The sequence below is a fragment of the Castanea sativa genome, chromosome 3 (assembly GCF_040712315.1).
Source record: "Castanea sativa cultivar Marrone di Chiusa Pesio chromosome 3, ASM4071231v1".
Lineage (NCBI taxonomy): Eukaryota > Viridiplantae > Streptophyta > Magnoliopsida > Fagales > Fagaceae > Castanea > Castanea sativa.
Window position 1 is genome coordinate 53912432 of NC_134015.1, and position 18778 is coordinate 53931209.

At 33.9% G+C, this 18778-nt stretch overlaps 1 pseudogene; it reads right to left on the bottom strand.

Moving 5' to 3' along the window:
• Window positions 1–14: 14 nt before the first annotated feature.
• Window positions 15–17071, bottom strand: LOC142627752 (TMV resistance protein N-like; annotated as a pseudogene).
• Between the last annotated feature and the right edge of the window lie 1707 nt (window positions 17072–18778).

The following is an 18778-nucleotide window of genomic DNA, read 5'->3' on the forward strand; positions in this document are numbered from 1 at the left end:
GCTTTACAGTATTTATTAGAATTTCTTTAAGAATCTTTGTTAAATAGAAAATCCTAATTGGTCGATTGTTACAACCTTTGGAGCATGGTACAAAAATACAAAGAATGCTTGACCATGGAATAGAAATAAGAAACCAAGACAACAAAAACTTAGGCATACACGTCCAAACAAAAAAAAAATTATGCACAAAGGGTTCATCCTATTACTTTAATTTATTTGCTTTCCTTCTTTGCCATTTGAGTTACAGCTTGTTGGCTTTTTCCAATTACCTTCGTCTATAGCTTTTAGGGTGCTATCTTTAGAAGCAGCTGCCACAGTAATACCTTTAGCACCTGTATATAGAGAACAACTTTAACATTGATAGTGCAAAGAAGTAGTTATTGAAACCTTGACCATTAGAAGGAAGCAGATATTTCCATATTGGCGAACAAAGGATAGATGAAAAACCTATCTTAAGAAACCAAGTTGGATTAAAAAAATGTATAAAATTATTACTAAATTAATTCAGAGATACAAAGTTTTTAAACAATTCAAGGTAGAGAGGTCCCAAGTTTAGGTGCAACAACAATTACTTTTGGCATTTCTGGGAAGTAAGAAGCAATTTAGATTATCAATCACTGTACATGGTACATAACAAGCAATTTAGGTTATCAATATTTTGCATATATTAGCTTCCTAAGAGCTACCACATCAGTTTGTGCAAAAAAATTTCTATTTTGCACATCTAAATCCTACTTTTTCTATTTTACACACCTATTTTTACAAAATACTCACATCAGTTTGTCTATTATACACATTTATTCAAATAAAATATTCATTTCTTTAACCCAACACAACCCACACAGCTACCATCATCAGTCACCATCTCTCTCAAGATCGACGCCTCTGGCCTCCCACCGTGCAACAAGATCGACGCCAGAATCCACACAAGCCAATCGCACTAGAATCCCAAAGAAAACCAGTAAAAAAAAATGATTGATGAGGCAAAAGAAGATGGATCAAGCGCAACCAAAAATGGATCAAAACCCACGAGATTCACAGCAGCCTCAAGCTCAAGCAATAAAAAAAGATTCTAGGCTCAAGCTCAACCAAAAATAGATCAAAACCCACGAGATTCTAGGCGACGGACCCATCGGAGAACTCTGTTCGTGTCATAGACGACAGACTCATCCGGCGACTCGGCTTGCTCGACCTCGTTCTCATCGGTAGCGGTGGTGCTCGGTGGAAGCTAGAGGAAGAAAGATTGATGAGATGAGAGAGAGAGCTGTGCTGTGCGCCTGAGAGAGAGGGAGGTGAGAGTCAGGTAGAGAGGAGAGAGAAAAAATTATTAAGATATTAAATACACATGCTATAGTAACCGTGTAAATTTGCACGGTTAGTAACATGCATTTATACACAAGTTTACACCCACTGATGCGAGTGTTTTTTTACTCAAAATGTGTAAAATTAGTGACTTTTTCTATATTGCACATTTATGCACATACTGATGGGGATGCTCTAACAATGGGGTAGGCTTCTTATAAACATCCTTTTCCCCTTTCAGTAACAACATCCCCACCTTAACAAAAGCACTCCCCATGAAAAAAAATTCCTAAGAAAGTCTAATCATCCACATAAAGTATATATTAATCTCCAAAATGAATATAAACAAAGCACTTACCAATAGGACTACTATTTTAATAGGAAATTTCTTCCTCAAAGCCAAAGCTTATCGAAATTTTTTTTAGTGAAGCCTAGAGTAAAGCAAATGCAACCCATACCCATGTAATGGTAATGATTATAACAAATTTGTATTTCTATTGCCATTACAGTGCATAATGGTATGTTTACTATTTTCCATACCTTCTATTGTTTAGTTTGAAAAGTTTATTTAATACTTATCCTTCTAAATTGCATTACACGGGGTATTTACAATCAAATTTTAATCTGGCTAAGCATTAGAACACAATCAATGATTTAAGAAAAAGAAAAAAAATGTTGGTATTGTTTCTTGGTTCTCTCAGTTTGCTATTTCACATAAACAATGCTTGGGCACAATTTCTAGTTAAGATATCTATCATTCAAGGATTCAAAAAGAAGTTTGGATACAAAATAACTTTCACTAAGGAAACATGGTTCTATTAACCTCAATAGAAAATTGCGAGTCCTTTCTAGAGATCACAGCAGAGTAGGACAAAATGTGAAGAACTTGAGAGAGAGAGAGAGACTAACAATTAGATAAAAAGGTAGATTCAATACTAAAGTATGATAAACCTATACCAGTTTTCTATATAACACAAACAATGCTTGGGACACAATTTCCAGTTAAGATTTCATTGGTGGATTCAAATTGAAGTTAAGATACAAAATAACTTTCAGTAAGGATGGAAAGTTTTCTATAATATTTTTTCACCTTGTACTTCTTGAGTGACGGAAAGTTTGGTTTAGGCATTCTTACAAACACTTTGAGGGAGCAGATAACACATGCCACTAACCAAAATCTTCAACTTGTAGTACAACTGTAAACAATGAATAATTCTTTGACTTTCAATTCCAAATTCATTGAAAACCAGTACCAAAACAATAATTAAGCTCCACGAAGTTACACAACACTCCAAATCATCACACCAGTATATCTTAAACCCAGTAAAAGAAAACAGAAATTACATAGATAGTTACCAAGTATTTACCATCTAATCTAAGCACTCTAAATTATCACATACTTGAGCTGACCCAATACAGAATATTGCATACTAAACCAAATTAAACAACTCCAACACCACCAATATAAATAAGAACATGAAATATAAAGAAAATTTCCAATACCAATAGCAGGAAAAGCAAAGAGAAAGTAAGAATAACACAGAACGGATACTCACAATGTGGATCATGTGGTCGTGAGAGATGCAGAGGAAGTATTACAATATAGCGACATCAACCAATAATATTGAAAGCCAAATTGAGAGTATGAAAGCTTATGCAGGTTTCGTGGCTTGCGATTGACAGACCCTTCACTAGTAACCTTTTTTTGAATATTTATAACACTCTTGGCTCTGCGACTTAATCGAGGAGAGAGTCTACATTAGAGTAAAGAGAGAAAACTGTGAAGAGCAATTATAAGGTGGTAGTCGAATGGTTGGATTATAAAAATAAAGCATTAAAAAATTAGTAATTAATAATGGTGACATGTAAATTTGTGAGACCTCTAAAGCTTATGTGGCATAATTGTAGAAGATCAACAAAAATTCGGATGCTTCAGCTTTATAGTATTTATAGATAATGAGAACAAACTAAGATTTTTGAATGGCTTGAATTTTAAAAAATGTACAAAATGATTTCTTTTACCTCCACATTTCTTTTAACTTTGATATGTAGTCTTCAGGGAATGCATACAAACTAAAAAAGTGAGCTGAATCTTCACAAGTTTTCTTGTGCTCAACATCCTAATTAGGAGTTATCTCACATTTTCCTTCTGCATTGTTCTCACTTTTAAATCAGATTTCTCTATCCAACATCTTACCCCTACTTTTCAAAAGGAAGTTGCAGTAGCACTTGAGCATTGTTGATAAACAACAATACTAACCTTCAACTGTTTACGCAGAAAAGCATACATTTTATGAGACACTTCTCAAGGAAAAAATAATGGTATTAGATAACTTGTTTAATAAAATAAACTTCACCAGCATGATTTTTAGTAGTCCAATAATGATTATGTAGATTTCCATTCCTAAATTGCTAATAGAAATTGCAAATGTAGGCAACATTCAGTGTTTAGAAAGAGGGGGAAAACAGAGAGAGAGAGAGAGAGACTTAAAAAACAAAGATTGGCACCAACGCTCACCCATAGCAGAAAAAAAGGAACAAGAGTACAAATAAACCTCATATACAAATAGTTCTTGGTCTAAGTATTATATTCAATTGCTCCAAAAGTGTTTTCCACTATCTTTAAGGGCCCGGTAGCGCACCACCTGAAGTAATATTTTTTCATCATAGGTAACTTGGGGTCGAGGCAATGGGTCTCATTACAAAGCATTAGCAATATGGAAACATCTTGACAAAGTGTGGAAAACAACATTTGGTAGAGGACAGGAAACACTGACCTCAAATTTCAGATAATGCATATAAATTTGAGTAGGCTAAGGCATAGGAGTGAAAATTTAGACATTGCAATTCCTCGCACGTTTAAGGGCACGAACTCCCTGAAAAATTATATTGCAAATGAATTACAAGATCATGAAAAGGCATGTAATATGAAAGGAGGAGAGAATATATGAAAGGTGTTTTTTTTTTTTTTTTTTCATACTTAATGCATTTGCCACATCTCCACAGAGCTGTGATAGTGGATGTGTTTACAATGACACAAAGTGAAGAAATCTGTCAGGGTTTTGCTAGATGAAAGTATAGAAAATGGACATTGTATATGAAAATGAAGCAAAACATATCTAAGAAATTCATGGTTATGACATTGGATAGTATAGACATTTTGGATGAGAAGAGTCAAACCAAGGAGAACATTTAGCCAAACATATAGAAGATAAAAAAAAAAAATTAAAAAAAAAAAAAAAAAACTACAGATATCCATCTAACACAATTAATAAAAAAGTAAAAAACAAGAGGGATTCCTCTTATAAATCACAATAAGGATAAAGAGCATCAGTGACTAGATTCCTTGTTGTAAACTCTCTTCTTACCGAAGACTATCATTTAACACTTACCAGAGGAAAATAAGCACTTTGAGAAAGGATTTAAGCTTCCATAGGTCGGCTCACATTTAAGAACTATATCTCAGAGTTCTGCTCCTTCCATATAAAAATTCACTATAGAGAAGCCAGTAGGCTTGGTTGACAGTAAAAAGACTTGACTGATTCATTGGGCCTAATCAGTCTTAACTGCACTTCCCGACCTACGAGTTAGCTCCTTCTAAATGATAAGAGTTGGCTAATTGAAATGCATATCAATTCCTCACTAATGCACAATTTCATTGTGCGGTAGATTGGTCAAAAAAAATAAAAAGCCCTTGTAATATGTGGATAATTTCCCCTAGACACATTAGATCTTACATTAAGCCAAAAGTCATAGTTATTAGGAATTGAGTTCCCATTTCTTACCAGCCATTCAGCTTCTGTGAGAACAGATAATCCCATTACTTTTTTTAATAGATATATAATTTCGTCAAAAATTAAGAAAGTTGCTACCCCAGCAAGCAGACTTGACTCAAGTACAATTTTCTTTTCACTTCTTATATACATGAAAACTTCCTAGAAAGTAGTGTGAATCTGCACCCAACCTCTGTTTCAAGATGTGATAGTAATTTGTTTCTGATTTCCATGGGTTGGTACGAAGTCATTGTATCAATATTATAATTGTAAGTTCGATGCATAATACATATATACAATTTTTAAAAGCCATTTTTTGTCTTTTGACATGTAATGAAAAGTTGTTTATGAATTGAAGTTGAGTTTTGGAACTTTTGCATTGGATTACAAAAGGTATACTTCTTGTTCTCATCAAATATGCTGTTTATGTTGAAAGTTGAATTGAGGCAAGTTCTTAAATGGACAAATGTCTATGGATATTATTTACCTGAGGACAAGCATACCAAGAGACAATTCTTTGAGTACTTGAAAGGTTTTTCATTTCCTCCAACTTGAAGGAAACAGTGTGTCTCATCCTGTATTGTGAGGCTCAATTTTATTTTATTTTTTTTATAACAAAAAAACTTTATTGAAAACCAAACATGATCTCTAATAAGAGATGATATTTGGTGTTTCGAATACATGCAAGATACAGCATTACACTCACAATATGTGGGTCTTAGTCCTGTGATACCCACATATCATTAGTATCTATGATGTAGTAAGCATTTAAAATATTAGATAGATAGTTATTTCTCTAATATGCTATCTAAATGTAATATATATATATTTTAATGGGATATAGGAAAATTTGTGGAAGATCTTCCACAAATTTTAATGGTAGTCACTCTAGAGTGACTACCATTCCATGGTACATACCAAAGGGCATAGTATGATGTAACGGCAAACATCGAATGTCCAGTAAATTATCATGAGATGACAAATTGATGAGAAATTAAGGGAGATAATAATAATGATATTGATGGGGGTAGAGTGCAGCAAGGTTGGTGTGTGGAGGACTAAAAAATGAAATTAGTTGTTGTGGTTGCGGTGATTTAGAAAACCAAAACCAAAACCAATAAAGTCTACCGATTAAATGTTTTAGTAACTTTGAGGAACGGAACAAACCAAAACCAAAACCAAAACCATCCCTTCATATATTTTGTTTTGTTTTGGGGTATTTACTACAGAAGTAGCCCTCTCATCTCATCCATGTGTATTCAAAAGTTAGATGTTTGAAGTTCATTATTTTTTATTTGATCTTATTAGTTTAAGTTTTTTAAACTTATTATAATTAATGTATAAGAGTATTTTAGATCATTTAAAAAATAGACACCAAAAAAGTTGTGCTCTCTTTAACAATGGTATAGAAGGTTATAGATGGTGTTGAGTGTAAATGAAAGTCTTGTAAACTAGACATATAAAGGTATGAGAGAAACAGAGAGGTACCTCAGAGCATTCTCGACGATGACAATAATGGGCTGGCTCCCCGGCATCAATGAATTTTTGATAGCAAGTTGCACAAACTTTTTCCTGATAATGTGGCACTCTCAACGTCCCTTTAGATCCACCAGTTCCACTGGTTTCCCCCTCAACATTATCATCATCATGGCTCCGCTGCTTTGTTCTAGATTGATGAGCAGTAAATTGATGGATGAGATCGGAATTATTAGAAAACATGGTTGAGCATTGGACTAATGTTTGCACCAACTCTCCCACAGTTTGCTGGTACACAAGACTGAAACCACAGTTCTGCACCATCAAGTCTGGGTTATCACTACCAAATAAAGCAGTTAAGAGATTGCTACTACAATTCAACTTATCTGAAAATCAAGCATGAGGTACATGCATGATCTTACGTTGCTTTAACCAAATAAATTTGTTGTGTTCAGACTCAGCGATGTAATGTTTATATGACACCGTCCAGCTGCCCATGTCACTTCTCATTTCTCAAAGAACAAGAAAACCCATGAGAAATTTCTGTAGCCGAATTGTCAAGAATGAGAGTTGGATGCTTGTGCACTATGAATGTAGCAAATAGAGCAGTTCCTATCCAGTCAGAATTAGTATAAAGATTTGGAATTAGCTGGATTCTCAATAAAGAACCACTTTGATGGCAAAACCACTCCGGAATTTCACATTTAGGAAAACAATCGTTATAAATATGGCGTTGACTAGAGTAGCCCTGTAAAACAGAAAATATGGAGCTTCATGAGAGAGTGAGAGAGATAGTGAGAGTGTGAGTGTGAAAGAGAGCGACCTGAAAGTTGCTTTGAAACCAATGCTCAAGGCCTCTATTGATACAATTACTGAGTTCATTCTCATTTAATACGCTTAACTGGATAGAGCTGAAGTTTGAACCTCTTCTAGCACCCCCGATACCTGAGGCTATTCCAAGTAAAGCACAAACCCTCCTTGTTCTCATCAAATATGCTGTTTATGCAGAAAGTTGAATTGAGGCAAGTTCTTAAATGGACAAATGTCTATGGATATTATTTACCTGAGGACAAGCATGCCAAGAGGCAATTCTTTAAGTGTCTCATCCTGTATTTGTAATGCAGGGTTAACCGAGTCTGGGTCTAAGTGACTTCATCAATGTGCAGAGAGGAGCTTCAAGTTTACCTCAGTGTAGAGGGCTCATCAAAGGATTTTTTTTTTTTTTTTAAAGGTTCCACACAAAATTTGCTAGACTGCCCTTGTCTTCAGTTCACAGTATGCTATGAAGTTTGAGATGCTTATAGCTCATAACCTTCTGCAGAATTCAGAACTGGGTCAACCTATTAAATGCTGATTTTCATTTTCCAACCTATTAAATGCTGACTTGAAATTGAAGCTTTCCCGTTAATGCTTGTCTTGTATTCAAATGGCAATAGGGTGACTCAAACTACTTTGAAAATTAAGTTTGACCTCTAAAGGGTTGGCTATAAAATGTGGATAGAGGATCCTAAAGGATAGAAAGATCATTTTAAATGCAAAAACTTAAAGGAATAAAAGAGTTATAACAGCCGCTACAGTTGCTATGCCAACAATAATGAAATCGTGGCCCTGCAATCCTCACTACATCAAATATTCCTAATTAATAGAGAAAGAAAAAAAAATATTAAAGACCTGTGCTTTTAGATTATATCTTTGAAAATCAGCTCTTCAACCAGTCAAGTACAAACTATATTCTTCTAGAGACCCAACCAAAGACATTAGAATGCACAGCCATTTTAATTTTTGGTTAGCATGTCTTAAATGACCAGCTAACCTAGTAAATTATTATAGACCATTTAGGTGTGATGCAAATCATTTACAATTTATCTCAAACAATCTTGTACACAGCCAAACAAATTCAATGTAGCTTCTCATTTTCAAAGTGATGCACATTTTCTACAAAATAGGATTCTATGTGATTTGGTGTACATAATTTTTTAAATCGAGAAACCAATTAAGTCCAAACGAATGAAAAAAACTAGGAAACAATTGCAAGATCTTTCCTCACCATGGTAATGCCACATGGTAAGCTAAGCAGAAATTATGCATCTCAATTGACCAAAATGAAATAATTATTTAACCAAATTACAATTTTTAAGTTCAGAAACTTATTCAGTTCCTTTTCTTTTTTTTATACAGAAACACAATAAATACTTAAAGTTGATATGATATCCATTGCCATTGTGTAACAGATGCAAATGAAACAGGGCTACGAAAAAGGGAAACATACCTTGGCATCAAATGCAAAAGAAACCGGACCGAAACGACAAAGGAGAAACAGTTTCAATGTGATTTTTTGATTGAGGCATATTTCTTCAGAGTTCATCAACGTGTCCTCTGTTTCTTCGACCCCCAACCTTTTATGGAATACCCATAATCAATAGCATCATCTTCTCGAGGAGGACAGGTGCATTCTATGTGGACCCCCCACCTTTTTATATAATAAAAGGTTTTAGATGTAATTGAAACCTCAACAAGATTCTGGTCAGTTGGATTTGATTCATTCAAACGTCTCTGTAGAGACCGTTGAGTTAGAGAAAATAAAAATAGAGTACTTTCATCTGTATCAGCACTTAAGTAATCATTCTTTTCACGATTTTTATAACCATTGATGGAAATGTCAACACTGCCATAAAAGCGCACTTTGCCAAGAAAGTGCTCTCGTGCAACAATACAGACAACCAATTTTGGAAATTTACGACCAACAAAGAAAAATATGGAATTATCAACACTTTGATGATTAACCCATTTCGGCATCTCAATTCCCCAACAATAAATAGTACGATCAATGTCCCCATCTTCATGTTCAAAGCCCTCAGTTTCAGATGGGAAATGATTGGAGAACTGCGGATCCATTGATATGTCCCCATCTTCAGATTCAGCACCCTTAGTTTCAGATGGGAAGTGATTGGTCAACTGTGGATACATTAATTTGTTGCTTCTTGCCCTACCACATACTCTACTTGGTAAAATCCCAATAATTTCTATTACCTACATGCAATTAAAAAATTTAAGATATTTTTCACTTAGCAAATCTCTTAAAGTATTTAGAGAAAGTAACATAAATTGTTTCTTTATATATATATCTTAAAGAAAGAGAGAAACCTGATTCAATAGCCCGCTTGGTGATTGGGTATCCAACAACATGCAATCCTTTGCATAAACCCTCCTTATCGATTGTGGAAGTCCTTGAATTTCACGAAGAAGCTTGCAATCCCTAATAAAAAGTTCTTCTAATCTGGGAAATTTGCTAATAATTTCAGGGATGGTAACAATATTGGTTCCAGATAGATCTATCCTTTCCAATGCGGGGAAGTAATCAGGCTTCATCAAAAGATCTAATTCAATTATGCCTTCAAGCTTCCGAAAATTCAGTTCTTTCATTTTCACAAACCCATATCCGGAAGAGCCATCAAAAGAATCGCACGTCGGTCTCAATTTGGTAGTAGAAGTCCGCAAGCACGAAAGCTGTTGCAATTTATAAATGCTATCTGGAAGATCCCGAAGGTTTTTGCAAGCAGAAAGCCATAATTCCTCAAGCTTAGTGAGATGCTCGATTGATGAAGGCACTTCTCTAATACCACTCTCCCCTAAAATTAAAGCCTTTAAACATTCCATTTCTGGATGAAAATCAGGCAACTTCTCAAGTTTTGAGCACCCCCAAAGATGAAAAGAAACAAGAGATTTCAACCTGAGCTGGCTTGGAAGAATTTGAAGATTTCCGCAATAATCGAGATTCCAAAATTTAAGCTTTTCATGAGATCCAAAGTACTCATCAATCTCAACTAAATTTCGACAAGAAGCGAGGATCAAATACTCTAAATTTGGGGCCCATAATTTAGGTAATCTAACTAAATTTTCACATTTATCGAGGCTCAGGCTCTCTAAATTTGGGGCCCATAATTGATTAGGCAACTTCTCAAGCCTTGAGCACTTAGAAAGATTAAAATATCTAAGAGATTTCAACCTGAACTGGCTTGGAAGAATTTGAAGTTTTTGGCAACAAACGAGATCCCAATCTCTAAGCGTTTCAAGAGATCCAAAGCATTCATCAATCTCAACTAAATTTTCACACCAAGAGAGGTCCAAATACTCTAAATTTGGGGCCCATAATTGACGTAATTTAACTAGATTTTCACAATAAGAGAGGTCCAAATACTCTAAACTTGGGGCCCGTAATTTAGGTAATTCCGTAATAAATTCACAACCTCTGAGATTGACATTTATCAAATTAGAATTTTCTAACTCCTGTAGGGGAAAAAAAATCAAAAGTTAATTACAACAAAATTTGAAATAAAAAATTTAACAAAAATCCCAATTTAAAAATATGCATAATCATACCTGCTTGATTAGCCTTGGCAATCTAATGCAACTATGTGGCATCTCAAGAGCAACAAGTTGTTCAGAAAAATATTCGGACGGCCAGTGAAAAGGATAATAGGGCCACTTAAGAAGTATTAACTTGTTGGGAAGAAATTCAAGTGGTTTACAAATATGTACATTCTCAACTATTAGAAATTTGAGATTTTCCATCCTTCTGAAAGCTTCAGTGTGTAGTTGCTCCTTTACTGATTGAGGTGAATGCAACATTATGCCTCGAATTTTTTCTGATCCCTAATTGGAGAAGCATCAAGTCAACTATAGAAAGTAATATAATTTTCCAAATGTATAATGATTTTGAAATTTTAAGCAAAAAAAAAAAATACTGATGAACTAATATTTTATTTTAGAAAGAGAAAAAATTTAAGAAAAAATACAATACTTCTACCTAGTGAAAAATAAAAAAATAAAGAGAAAAATAATTGAAGAAAAAGAACTTATACCTTATCTCCAATTAGTACTTCAAGTGAATCCTTATAACAACATAACCTACTACGTTCTCCAAGGATGTTTGGTGCTTGTTGTCGAACAACTTCCTTGCCCATTTGTTGTATCAAGTCATGCATTGACAATGTACCACATTGATCAACAGTTATGAGACACTTATTGATAAGTCTCGGAATACCAGAACCTGGATATAATTCACAAGCATCTAATATCTTTACAACGTAATTTGTGTCCCATCCTTTGAAGAAACATGCAATATCGAGAAAAATATCTTTCTCGGTGTCTTGCAATCCATCATAACTTACTTGAAGTATATTTTGAATGCGCTTAATGGGAATTTTCTTATACTTCTTTAATGCACTTTCCCATTCATCTTTAGCTCTTCCACATAAATCACGAGCTATTATTTCTAGAGCAAGTGGAAGGCCATTGGCAAAATCTATGAATTTAGTTGCAAGTTTAGAATAATCTTCATCATGAGGATTGTTTCTAGGAAAGGCATGCTCTTTAAAGAGTTGTTGAGCTTCGTGTTTGTTTAATTGCTCGACCTTGAATTCCTTGACCTTGTAAGTTGTACAAACATTTCCTTTAAGGGCAATTAACGAGTGTCTATCTCGTAATGTTATAATGGCTCTACTTCCGGGAGCAAACCAATTACATTTTCCAAGCAAATTTTTTATTGGTGTCGAATCATCGACATCATCAAGAATTAAAAGAACCTTTTTACAGCAAAGTGTCTCCTCTATCAAAGTGATTCCTTTAGAACTGTTGCCCACTTTCCATTTTCCATCCCTTGAGATGTCATTAAGAAGTTGCTTTTGTAGTTTGATTATGCCAGCATTTGTCCCTAAATTTTCTCTAACATTCTCTAAAAAGCTGCTTCCATCAAAATGTTTAGCAATTTTATTATAAACAGCTTTTGCGATTGTAGTCTTTCATACTCCGGGAAGGCCATACATCCCTACCACGCAAACTTCATCTAACCCAATATCTAAAAGTGACTCTATGGCCTTTGCACGAGAATTTATTCCAACTGGGTATTCAGCAACATATAACGGCATCGAATTTAATTTAGCATTTGATATTTCTTCAACAATGTTTTCGATGAAATGAGATTCAGATTTATATGTAGCGTTGCTGACAATCACATAGCATAAGAAAACATATAATTAGATAGATTAGCAGATGAACTACGAATTCAAGATATCTAGTAGTGAGTTATAGCACACAACTGTCTTTGATATTAACATCATATTAGAAATATAAAAATACATGGGAGAAACTTGTAATTGGACCTTGTTAGACTATTTAACTTTGTACTAGATCAATGGCGGCTTCAGGAATTATTTTTAGATTGGTCATTAAAAATTTAAATTAAAAAAAAAGTTTATAAAAATAAAACTTGAATATACGTATTGACATCACAAAAAAGAAAAGGCTCAAATACATGAAGTTTTTTATTTTCCTTTCACAAGTTTTTATATTTTGAAATTGTTGTATGATAGTTATACTATCAATGCTAGTAGCTACATCTTTTTCAATGTAAACAGCTAAGCAATCATTAAACTATTGATCTCCTATTCAATTACCCATATATTGCGCATTGACATCACACACAAAAAAAACGCTAAAATACCTGAAGTTTTTAAATTTCCTTTCACAAGTTTTTATATTTTGAAATTGTTGTATTATAACTTTATTATCAATGCTAGCAGCTACATATTTTTCAATAAACACTGTCAAACAATCATTAAACTATTGATCTCCAATTCAATTACCCATATATTGCCTAAATAAATAACAATATAAATAAAATGCATTATCCTTTTGGAAAAATGTCACATAAATCCAACAAATTTAGCTAAAGACTAAAGCAAGCACTAACGGACTAGCTAATGAAAAATGTGCATTTTAAAAACAAAATAATAATGATTTTAAAATATACCCTTTGTCAACACAATTTAAAAAATTACAATTAAATTAATTTGGGCTTTTAGACTAATTTTTTTGTTTGGGCAATTTTTGAAAAGTGCTCCGTTCACAACATTTTCGCAACACTTTCACAACAAAGCCTATAAGTGGTAAATTTATACTAGTTCTAATTTGAACCACCAATAATAGCCTGCAACTTAGGATTTTTTATGAAAGTGTTGCAAAAATATTATGAACATAGCATTTCACGCAATTTTTTGTTCAACATTCAAGGAACTAAAATTTTGGAGATGTTGAATTCTATTTTTAATGGGCTCTAATTTTTATTTAGAGTGTTCAATTTTTTTTTTAAGTGGTCAAGATTTTTTTTTAGGTGGTCAATGACCCATGGTAATTTAAAATTCAAATTTTCTTTAAGGTATATAAAATAAATTTTCAAGGTTAGGGTGGTCATGTGACGACCCTAATTAACACTTGACATCGCCCCTGTACTAGATGATATGATCAAAATAGAATACTTTTGCATGCAGTAGTTATGACAAACCAGATTAGTAGTATAAAACTAGTAAACTCATGAATCATGATGTCAACAATTAGATACATACCCTTTCTTATAATGCCATCCAGATGCCTTAGCTACTTTTTCAAGAGCATCCCTCCACCTCTGCACCTTGTCCTTGTTATTCTTGAACTTCTTTTCATGATCAGCCAGTGCAATTCCAAAGTTTCCATTTTGATTTCGTATTTCAGATGGATCAACATTGTAAAAAATTGGACGAATTTGAACCTCCTGGTCCTTTTCTCTACACTCAACAATCTCAGCAAGTTCATCCAAGCACCATTTAGACTTTGTGTAGTTTTCAGAGAAGACAATAACCAAAATCGATGAATTTTTTATGGCTTGGATAAGTTTTTCCGAAATTTCTTCTCCCCTCGGAAGATCAATATCATCGATGAAGGTGTTAATGCCTTTGTTGCACAAAGCCTTATATAAGTGGCTAGTAAAACCTTCGCGGGTATCTTCACCTCTAAAGCTCAAGAAGACAGCATACTCCCGTCGGCGAGTGGAAGAAGAAAAGTTGGCTCCTTCATTGTTCAGGGAAGCCATTGATGGGATCTATAAATGGAAGATTAAAAAAAGAGTGAATTGAATCAAAGAAAGAAATAGGAATCAGATCAGTGCAACAGGGTATGTGTTTGGAATGCAATTAAAGAGAAGAAAGTATTAGAGTGGGGTGTAGGTATAGGAAAACGAAAAATGCAGATCTTTTTAAAAAAAAAAAAAAAAAAAAAACAGTTGTAGAGTAAGAACACTAGTGTAAACACACCTGTACAATTGTTCTTCGTTCCATATTTACACTAGTATTTGCAGAGAATGACAAGGCAGGAAGTGTGTAGGCAGGAATTGTGTTCATAATGTTCTGAACACTAATAGCATTTTTTGCATTAGTTTCACCACAGTCATATTGAGCATCTGGAACTGTGACTTGTAAACTTGTGGTTGTTTGTTGAATTTCCTTGGCGTCAACTTCTGCACGCAGCTCCAACTTTATGTACAACTCAATAGCACTTACTTGGGTTATCCTCTCCATCTTGTCAAACATGATCTTCACATGTTCGTCTGCTTCTAGCGTCATATACTTGTAATTAATCTGATGCTTGAGGACTTCATGTGGAGAATGAAAAGTAATTTGTATGTCGTGCAAAGTAGGGTTCACACACAGTTTTTTCATAACTATCATCTTTAAATCATTAAGGGTCTTCAACTTATGATCAATTTGAGTATAATAGCACTTTATACCCGGCCCTTCAAATGGCAATCCCTTGTTCGCATTGGCATTGTTAAGCGGACCACCGTAGTATATGTTTATATCAATTACAGTCATTGTGAACCTATTAGAGTCAATTGTAATATGTTAGTTACAAAACATTTTATCTAGTCAAAGTAGAAAACATTTTATTTAGTCAAAGTACAAATTCCAATTCATTCAAAGGGCATATCTTTCATTACATTCTTACGTTAGACAAAAAATGTCTTCAAATTAGTCCTAATAAAAAAACCTACCTATATAACCGTTTCATACCCAATACAAAAAAGCCCAAATCCTTCTTGGGACTACCTATTTCATACCCAATACAAAAAAAAAAAGGAGCCAAAATCCTTCTAAGGTCATGATAAAAACACACTCTTGATAAGAGCCTAACATTACTAAAGATGATGAATAAATTTTGCTAACAAAAACCATGCAAATAAATACTCAAAATTTACACTAACAAAACAAAGTTGTATATATTCACAATATCATCGTATCTTAACTAAATTATGTTAAGTATCTACCAAATAAATAAGCAAAGTAAAACCCACACCCCAACAATAAATAATACCTAACTACAATGGCAATAAAACCCTTACCTGAAATATAAATTTGTTAAGAGGGAGGAGCAGTGACAGAGAGAGGCCATGTGGTGTGAGATAAAGACAATGTGGTGTGAGACATGTAGGCGTTATGAATGAGTGAGCAGTGAGGCATTGGGTTTGTTCTGGGTTTGAGTGTTTCAGTTTTATGCTGACATAAATCGATCGAGTCTTATAGACTCGAGTTTACTTTTTATAAACTTGAGTTTGTAAGACTTGAGATCCATGAGGCAAAAACACCTCCACATCAGAAAGTGGAACTCGAGTTTTTGAGACTCGAGTTTTATATGAAACTCGAGCTATAAATACTCGAGATGTTACTTTACTGAATCATTTTTAACGCATGCTAACTAACAAATACAATTCCAAAATTATGCTAGCTTGCAAATTACACCCACATGTGTACATTAGTGAGTGCATAATAGAAAAAGTGGTTAAATTTACCCAATATTGCTCAAAACTCACTCGCATCAGACTATGTATTACTGTGTAAATATGCAAGCTAGTTACAATAACCATGTAAACATACATCATTACCTTTTTGTAGCTTTGTATTTTAATTTTTTATAATATTTTCTCTCCCCTCCCTCGTCATATTATCTCTCTTCCTCTAACTCTATTCTCTAACTATCTCCTCTTGAATTCCAGCATCTCTACAAATTTATCAAAATCATCCTAAATTTAGATCTAAACTCATTAAACCCATATACAAAAATTTATATCCCAAACTCATCAAACATATATGAATCATTATACCCATTATACAAAAAAAAATAAATAAAACATCATCAAACCCATATTGCACAAAAGAAGAAGAAGAAGAACAAGAGGTAGAAGAGAAGAAGAAGCACCAGCAGCAGCAGCGGCGAAGAAGAAGAAGAAGAAGCCGTAGAGGTGAAGAAGAAGAACCAGTAGCGACAGCTGGGCGGCGAAGAAAAAGCAGAGCAGCGGCAGCAGTGGCTGTGAAGAAGAAGCAGAGCAGCAGCAGCGGTGGCAACATGGCTGAGAGAGGGGTGAGAGGCGACAGATTTGATTTGTGGCCGACCTCAAAAAAAAAAGTTTGTGTCTGTGTGAGTACTACCACGTAAGTTTGTGTCTCCCATGCGCAATGATTTTTCCACAATACATGCCTGAAACTTTACATGCTTTCTCTTTTTGACTGAAAATTATGAACACAGAGTGAACGCATTCAAACGTAAGTCAGAAACTTTACCGTTCTTTCCACAATACACGCCTTCTCTTGTTGACTCATTGAAAAAGTGAGAGTGAACGCATTGAAAAAGAAGAGTAGTGGGTTGTCTGTGTGAGTACGACCGTCTACCATCCCATATGTGTAAGTTTAACTCCCATTTTTCAGGAAGGTACTATACAGTTGTCTCCTCCTGACTTTCCTCTAATTTTCTGACAACGCGGAATGAATTTTCCACCACACGTTTAAATTATTGGCTTAATTAAAAAAAAAAGTTTATTTCGTTTATTTTTTAATTATTAAAGAGAGAGATAAATTTAAGATCCGTTTGGTTGGGCAAATAGAAAAGTGAGAGAATATAAAGTATAAATAACCACTTCATTTTAAAAAAAAACACAAGAAATTTAAGAATCCAAAATTGTTTATAAAATAAAAACTAATGAAAAAAAAATCCAAAACAAATAACGCCTAAGAGACCCAAAAAAAAAAAAGGAAAAGAAAAAAGAAAAAGAAACGAATTGCTCTTGCACCTAAGAAAACAAAACAAACCTGTCACTAAGAAGTAAGAATTAAGGGAAGCAAATGACGCAAAAAAAATAAAATAAAACACACAACAACAACGTTGGTAAGGGGGCATTTTAGTCCAAAGTTTTGGACCACATTTTCACTCCTATTTTCTTCCCATTTTTGGGAGATTGAGTTTTGGTGGGTTTGAAGATAAAACACTTGAACCCTACAATTTTTCTCTCCTCCTCTCCCTCCCAACCAAACAACCCTCTCACTTATTTTCTTTCCTATGTTCCACTCATTTTTTTTTTTTTTTCATCTTCCCTCAAATCCACCCAACCAAACATAAGTACATAAACAAGGGAATTAAAAAAAATGTCCGAAGTTCTTATGAACCCAATTAGTTTGTTAGTTGTTTCAAGGGAATTAAGACCTCGTAATTGATAAATGGATTATTTCAAGGGAGTCTAAACCTTCAAAGTAAATACTCATTCAATAATAAATAATTTTTTAGCTTTCTTTATTTAGTTATTAATCAACATTAAGTTATGTAAATAGAAAGATTTACAAGATAAAACTAACTTTTAAATTTAAAAGAAATCTAATCTTTATCATTATCTTTACAAGATAATGATATGATTTATCCTATCAATATCTAATGAGAGGTGTTACGTCACAATATTTTTACATCATTCTCACAATAAATCATAAATGGTTAGTTGTTATTGGTTCAAATTTGAATCTAACACTAAGATTACTTTTTTATCCTAATAATAACAATCTACCACTTAAGATTTAACATATCATTTCTCTTATCTAATTATTGAACTCCTAAAAAGATGTTAAGAACAGTGTTAAAGTTTCTCTCAAGCCTCATGGCTGCTTAGGTGGCTGTTTTTGGATTGTGATGTGGGCCAATTGGTTGGACTTGAGGATTTCGTGGTGGTGACTCAAACACACGAGAAATTATTTGGTCCACCGGGAGGATTGTTGAAATTGTCTCCCAACCAATTAAATAATGTTATTTATGTAAATGTGTGAGTCAGATTCTTAATTATCACAAGAATTAAAAATAAAAAACCACCAGGTGATGTCACATTTGTATAAATAGCAACTTTTTATTGGTTAGAAGGACCTAGAGGACCTCATTAGCAATCCTCTCAGGGTAGATCTAATAATTTCTCCAAGGACACCATGGATATTTAGGATGTGGGTTTGACGTGGTGGTGCCCCATAGACATGGTTGAATGCAAGAAAATACATTTCTTTACTATTCAGATTATTTTTGCTGCTATTCTTGGGTCTCACTACACTTTT